General features: G+C 53.6%; 1 protein-coding gene across 1 annotated transcript in view; it reads right to left on the reverse strand.

Annotated features, from left to right (window-relative positions):
- The window catches only part of LOC149436184 (nesprin-3-like), a 106,490-nt gene extending 102,276 nt beyond the window's left edge, over positions 1–4,214 (reverse strand). The window contains exon 1 of the mRNA XM_089661916.1: positions 4,125–4,214. The gene's annotated coding sequence lies outside the window, so the exon portion shown is untranslated. The remainder of the gene's footprint in view (positions 1–4,124) is intronic.
- Between the last annotated feature and the right edge of the window lie 3,025 nt (positions 4,215–7,239).

The following is a 7,239-nucleotide window of genomic DNA, read 5'->3' on the forward strand; positions in this document are numbered from 1 at the left end:
TGCCAAATGTGCCGCTACAAGGACTGACATGACCCTCCAGTGTGAGAGCTCCACAGGCTGTGCTGTGCAGACCCCTCCCCCCCCAGTCTGACCCCCCTCTGTATGGGCCCTGCACCCCAATCCTTGGGCAGTAATGTGTATTTCTGACTTGCGTTACTGCATGAAATATTTGGTCATTTTTTGCATTTTGCAGCATGAAGAAGGAGGAGGAGCATCCAGGGTGAAGATCCCCCATTGGGGTGGATGAGTTGTGTTTTTGTGCATTTCCTGAGCCGATACATTTACAGATCTATACAAAGAATGCTGCGCGCCTCATTATTCTGTCTGTGATGTCTATAGGCCTCCTAATGCCCGTCAATGTAGAGAAGAATGGACACCGACCGTCACATGACCCCCCCGAAGATTTTACCCCCAATTATATAAACAATGTTACTTTGTATCTCTCTATCTCCCGTCTGATCGATGTTTATAAACAATGTTACTTTGTATCTCTCTATCTCCCGTCTGATCGATGTTTATAAACAATGTTACTTTGTATCTCTCTATCTCCCGTCTGATCGATGTTTATAGACAATGTTACTTTGTATCTCTCCGTCTCCCGTCTGATCGATGTTTATAGACAATGTTACTTTGTATCTCTCCGTCTCCCGTCTGATCGATGTTTATAAACAATGTTACTTTGTATCTCTCCATCTCCCGTCTGATCGATGTTTATAAACAATGTTACTTTGTATCTCTCTATCTCCCGTCTGATCGATGTTTATAAACAATGTTACTTTGTATCTCTCTATCTCCCGTCTGATCGATGTTTATAAACAATGTTACGTTGTATCTCTCTATCCCCCGCCTGATCGATGTTTATAAACAATGTTACTTTGTATCTCTCTATCCCCCGCCTGATCGATGTTTATAAACAATGTTACTTTGTATCTCTCTATCTCCCGTCTGATCGATGTTTATAAACAATGTTACTTTGTATCTCTCTATCTCCCGTCTGATCGATGTTTATAAACAATGTTACTTTGTATCTCTCCGTCTCCCGTCTGATCGATGTTTATAAACAATGTTACTTTGTATCTCTCTATCTCCCGTCTGATCGATATTTATAAACAATGTTACTTTGTATCTCTCTATCTCCCGTCTGATCGATGTTTATAAACAATGTTACTTTGTATCTCTCTATCTCCCGTCTGATCGATGTTTATAAACAATGTTACTTTGTATCTCTCTATCTCCCGTCTGATCGATGTTTATAAACAATGTTACTTTGTATCTCTCTATCTCTCATCTGATCGATGTTTATAAACAATGTTACTTTGTATCTCTCTATCTCCCGTCTGATCGATGTTTATAAACAATGTTACTTTGTATCTCTCCGTCTCCCGTCTGATCGATGTTTATAAACAATGTTACTTTGTATCTCTCCATCCCCCGCCTGATCGATGTTTATAAACAATGTTACTTTGTATCTCTCCATCCCCCACCTGATCGATGTTTATAAACAATGTTACTTTGTATCTCTCTATCTCCCGTCTGACAAGAGGAAAGTGAGTGAATGGATCCTAGAAAGGGACATGTGCCTTTTTGATGCGTTTTACTGGTAATGTTCTGTGCAGGAACAATACCACCTGTTCTACTTTTTTTTCTGCGATCGGAAGGCACTGGAACTGCGAGCGCTGATGTGAACTATGACATTGACAACCATGTCAGCGACTTTCTGTGCGTTTTGGATGCAGAAAAGAAGCAACAGAACTGCATGGAGTGTGAACCGGCCCTAAAAGTGCGGTAGGCGGTCCACAAGCGGATATACACAGACAGTCTCGTTATCAGGCCTCAGGCGCACTGCCGCTCCGGAATTCACGTTTAGGAGCTTCTGCTGGTTTTTTTGCCGCTCAATAAAAGTCTATGGGAGGGATTTACTACTGTAAAAGCAGAGAGTGCAGAACCCGGTGCAGCGGTGCATGGCAGCCAATCAGCTTCTCACTTCAGCTTGATCAATGAAGCTTTGACAATAAAACCTGGACGCTGATTGGTTTCTGCGCAGAGCTGCACCAGATTTTGCGATCCGGTTTTAGTAAATCCCCCTCAATGCGTCCATCCACACACCTAGGGGGAGATTTACTAAAAATGGAGAGCGCAAAATCTGGTGCAGCTGTGCATGGCAGCCAATCAGCTTCCAGATTTCATTGCCAAAGCTTCACTGAACAAGCTGACGTTAGAAGCTGATTGGCTGCCATGCACAGCTGCACCAGATTTGGCACTCTCTAGTTTCAGTAAATCTCCCCCCCCCCCCCACACATAGGCTTTTACCAGAGTTTAGGGCAGCAAAATGCTCCCCTCCTGAAGGCAGGAGAATCGCACCCGGGAGAGGAGTGGCTTCACAGAAAAACGCCAAGCGCGGTAAAAACACGTGTCAGCGCGGTAATACTAGACGCGTTACTAGACGCATACCAGCAACCAGTGTCTGGGGCGGGCGCTCTCGGCGTCTGCGATGGGTGCTCTCCGCATTCGGGGAGGGTTGTCTCCGTGTCTGTGGCGGGCGCTCTCAGCATCTGGGGTTCTCAGCATCTGGGGCGAGTGCTCTCAGTGTCCGGGGCGGGTGTTCTCAGCATCGGGGGTTCTCAGCACCAGGGGCGGGCGCTCTCAACATCCGGGGGGCGGGGGTTCTCAGCACCAGGGGCGGGCGCTCTCAACATCCGGGGGGCGGGGGTTCTCAGCACCAGGGGCGGGCGCTCTCAACATCCGGGGGGCGGGGGTTCTCAGCACCAGGGGTGGGCGCTCTCAACATCCGGGGGGCGTGGGTTCTCAGCGTCGGGGGTTCTCAGCACCCGGGGTGGGCGCTCTCAGAGTCCGGGGCAGGGGTTCTCAGCGTCGGGGGTTCTCAGGGGCGGGGGTTCTCAGGGGCGGGGGTTCTCAGGGGCGGGGGTTCTCAGCATTGGGGTTCTCAGCGTCGGGGATTCTCAGCGTCGGGGGCGGGAGTTCTCAGCGTCGGGGGCGGGGGTTCTCAGCATTGGAGTTCTCAGCGTCGGGGGTTCTCAGCGTCGGGGGTTCTCAGCGTCGGGGGGCAGGGGTTCTCAGCATTGGGGTTCTCACCATCGGGGCAGAAGTTCTCAGCGTCGGGGGTTCTCAGCATTGGGGTTCTCAGCATCGGGGGGCAGGGGTTCTCAGCATTGGGGCAGAAGTTCTCAGCATCAGGGGGCGGGGGTTCTCAGCATTGGGATTCTCAGCATCGGGGCGGGGGTTCTCAGCGTCGGGGGGCGGGGGTTCTCAGCATTGGGGCAGAAGTTCTCAGCGTCGGGGGGCGGGGGTTCTCAGCATCGTGGCGGGGGTTCTCAGCGTCGGGGGGCGGGGGTTCTCAGCATTGGGGTTCTCAGCATTGGGGCAGAAGTTCTCAGCGTCGGGGGGGGGGGCGGGGGTTCTCAGCGTCGGGGGGGGCGGGGGTTCTCAGCGTCGGGGGGGGCGGGGGTTCTCAGCGTCGGGCGCTCTCAGCCTCCAGTGTGCATGCACCCTAACGGCCGATAATGTTTCCTCCCTGCAGTAACAGGACACACAGGGGCCCCTGGAGTCACATGCAGTGATAGGGGCCCAGCCCCACCATGACAATAAGTTCTAACAGTCACCTAGAACATGTGATCAGTGACAGTCCCTGTTGATGGGGAGCCCAATGGAGTGACATTCAATGACAGGGACTCAGCCACACAACTGGTTCTAACAGTCCCTTATGTGATCAGTTCCTGCAGAGCCCCCACATGTGGAAGTGCAGCCCCCCCTCCGCAGAGAGAAGACATTCCCGGGAGGTCACAGTCACCGCTAATGTCCCAGCATGACGAGGACCTCCAACACTCTCCGGTAATACGTTACTGACAGGTCCTGTCCATATCCTGGGGGGGGGGACATTCAGCCATCTCTCCATGACATGAAGTTCTAACACTCTCTTCTATAGATCGCCCCCCAGCACAGCTCATGTCCCCCCCCCCCGGGGTCGGATCTCTAACGCTCTCCTGTGTGACCAGTGACAGGGATTCTAGTACACAGCCCATAATAGTCCGGTCACAGAGCACCCCTCCCCTCCCCCACAGCCCGGACCGGGTCCCCCCCGCAGCCCCTGGTGGTCGGTGACGTACCTGGTCCGGAGGGCAGCGGCGGCCGGCGGGGGATCGGACCGGATTTGAAGCTGATCGGAGCTCTGGAGGGGGCGGGGCCTGAGCTATATATGGGCACAGTACTGTATGCCAAGGCACTGAGCATGTGCGGAGAGCGAGGCGCGCTCCCGAGAGCTGGCAGCTGCCCCGCTGATACAATGTCACCACAGGACCGCCACCGATACAATGTGTCCACAGGAGCGCCACCGACAGGAGCGCCACCGATACAATGTAGCCACAGGACCGCCACCGATACAATGTGTACACAGGACCGCCACCGATACAATGTAGCCACAGAACCGCCACCGATACAATGTAACCCACAGGACCGCCACCGATACAATGTGTCCACAGGAGCGCCACCGACAGGACCGCCACCGATACAATGTAGCCACAGGACCGCCACCGATACAATGTAGCCACAGGACCACCACCGATACAATGTGTCCACAGGAGCGCCACCGATACAATGTAACCCACAGGACCGCCACCGATACAATGTGTCCACAGGAGCGCCACCGACAGGAGCGCCACCGATACAATGTAACCACAGGACCGCCACGGATACAATGTAACCACAGGACCGCCACCGATACAATGAATCCACAGGACCGCCACCGATACAATGTAACCACAGGACCGCCACCGATACAATGTATCCACAGGACCGCCACCAATACAATGTGTCCACAGGACCGATACAATGTGTCCCCAGGAGCGCCACCGATACAATGTACCCACAGGACCGCCACCGATACAATGTATCCACAGGAGCGCCACCGATACAATGTGTCCACAGGACCGATACAATGTGTGCACAGGACCGCCACCGATACAATGTGTCCACAGGACCGCCACCGATACAATGTGTCCACAGGACCGCCACCGATACAATGTGTCCACAGGACCGCCACCGATACAATGTAACCCACAGGACCGCCACCGATACAATGAATCCACAGGACCGCCACGATACAATGTAACCACAGGAGCGCCACCGATACAATGTGTCCACAGGAGCGCCACCGATACAATGTAACCACAGGAGCGCCACCGATACAATGTAACCACAGGAGCGCCACCGATACAATGTGTCCACAGGACCGCCACCGAAACAATGTATCCACAGGACCGCCACCGATACAATGTGTCCACAGGACCGCCACCGATACGATGTAACCACAGGACCGCCACCGATATGATGTAACCCACAGGACCGCCACCGATACATTGTAACCACAGGACCGCCACCGATACAATGTAACCACAGGACCACCACCGATACAATGTATCCACAGGAGCGCCACCGATACAATGTAACCACAGGACCGCCACCGATACAATGTATCCACAGGACCGCCACCGATACAATGTAACCACAGGACCACCACCGATACAATGTATCCACAGGAGCGCCACCGATACAATGTAACCACAGGACCGCCACGGATACAATGTAACCACAGGACCGCCACCGATACAATGAATCCACAGGACCGCCACCGATACAATGTAACCACAGGACCGCCACCGATACAATGTGTCCACAGGACCGATACAATGTGTCCCCAGGAGCGCCACCGATACAATGTACCCACAGGACCGCCACCGATACAATATATCCACAGGACCGCCACCGATACAATGTGTCCACAGGACCGCCACCGATACGATGTAACCACAGGACCGCCACCGATATGATGTAACCCACAGGACCGCCACCGATACATTGTAACCACAGGACCGCCACCGATACAATGTAACCACAGGACCACCACCGATACAATGTATCCACAGGAGCGCCACCGATACAATGTAACCACAGGACCGCCACCGATACAATGTATCCACAGGACCGCCACCGATACAATGTAACCACAGGACCGCCACCGATACAATGTAACCCACAGGACCGCCACCGATACAATGTAACCCACAGTACCGCCACCGATACATGAATCCACAGTACCGCCACCGATACAATGTGTCCACAGGACCGCCACCGATACAGTGTGTCCACAGGACCGCCACCGATACAGTGTATCCACAGGAGCGCCACCGATACAATGTAACCACAGGACCGCCACTGATACAATGAATCCACAGGACCGCCACCGATACAATGTAACCACAGGACCGCCACCGATACAATGTGCCCACAGGAGCGCCACCGATACAATGTAACCCACAGGAGTGCCACCGATACAATGTGTCCACAGGAGCGCCACTGATACAATGTGTCCACAGGACCGCCACCGAAACAATGTATCCACAGGACCGCCACCGATACAATGTGTCCACAGGACCCCCACCGATACAATGTGTACACAGGACCGCCACCGGTACAGTGTAACCCACAGGACCGCCACCGATACTATGTGTCCACAGGACCGCCACCAATACAATGTGTCCACAGGACCGCCACCGATACAATGTGTCCCCAGGACCACCACCGATACAATGTAACCCACAGGATCGCCACCGATACAATGTGTCCCCAGGACCGCCACCGATACAATGTGTTCCCAGGACCACCACCGATACAATGTAACCCACAGGACCGCCACCGATACAATGTGTCCACAGGACCGCCACCAATACAATGTAACCCACAGGACCGCCACCGATACAATGTGTCCACAGGACCGCCACCGATACAATGTAACCCACAGGACCGCCACCGATACAATGTGTTCCCAGGACTGCCACCGATACAATGTGTCCCCAGGACCACCACCGATACAATGTAACCCACAGGACCGCCACCGATACAATGTGTCCACAGGACCGCCACCAATACAATGTAACCCACAGGACCGCCACCGATACAATGTGTCCACAGGACCGCCACCGATACAATGTAACCCACAGGACCGCCACCGATACAATGTGTCCCCAGGACCACCACCGATACAATGTAACCCACAGGACCGCCACTGATACAATGTAACCCACAGGACCGCCACCGATACAATGTAACCACAGGACCGCCACCGATACAATGAATCCACAGTACCGCCACCGATACAGTGTGTCCACAGGACCGCCACCGATACAATGAATCCACATGACCGCCACCGATACAATGAATCCACAG

Source organism: Staurois parvus, unplaced genomic scaffold (assembly GCF_062004578.1).
Source record: "Staurois parvus isolate SC_StPar_1 unplaced genomic scaffold, SC_StPar_1.0 ptg001405l, whole genome shotgun sequence".
NCBI classification, from domain to species: Eukaryota; Metazoa; Chordata; class Amphibia; order Anura; family Ranidae; genus Staurois; species Staurois parvus.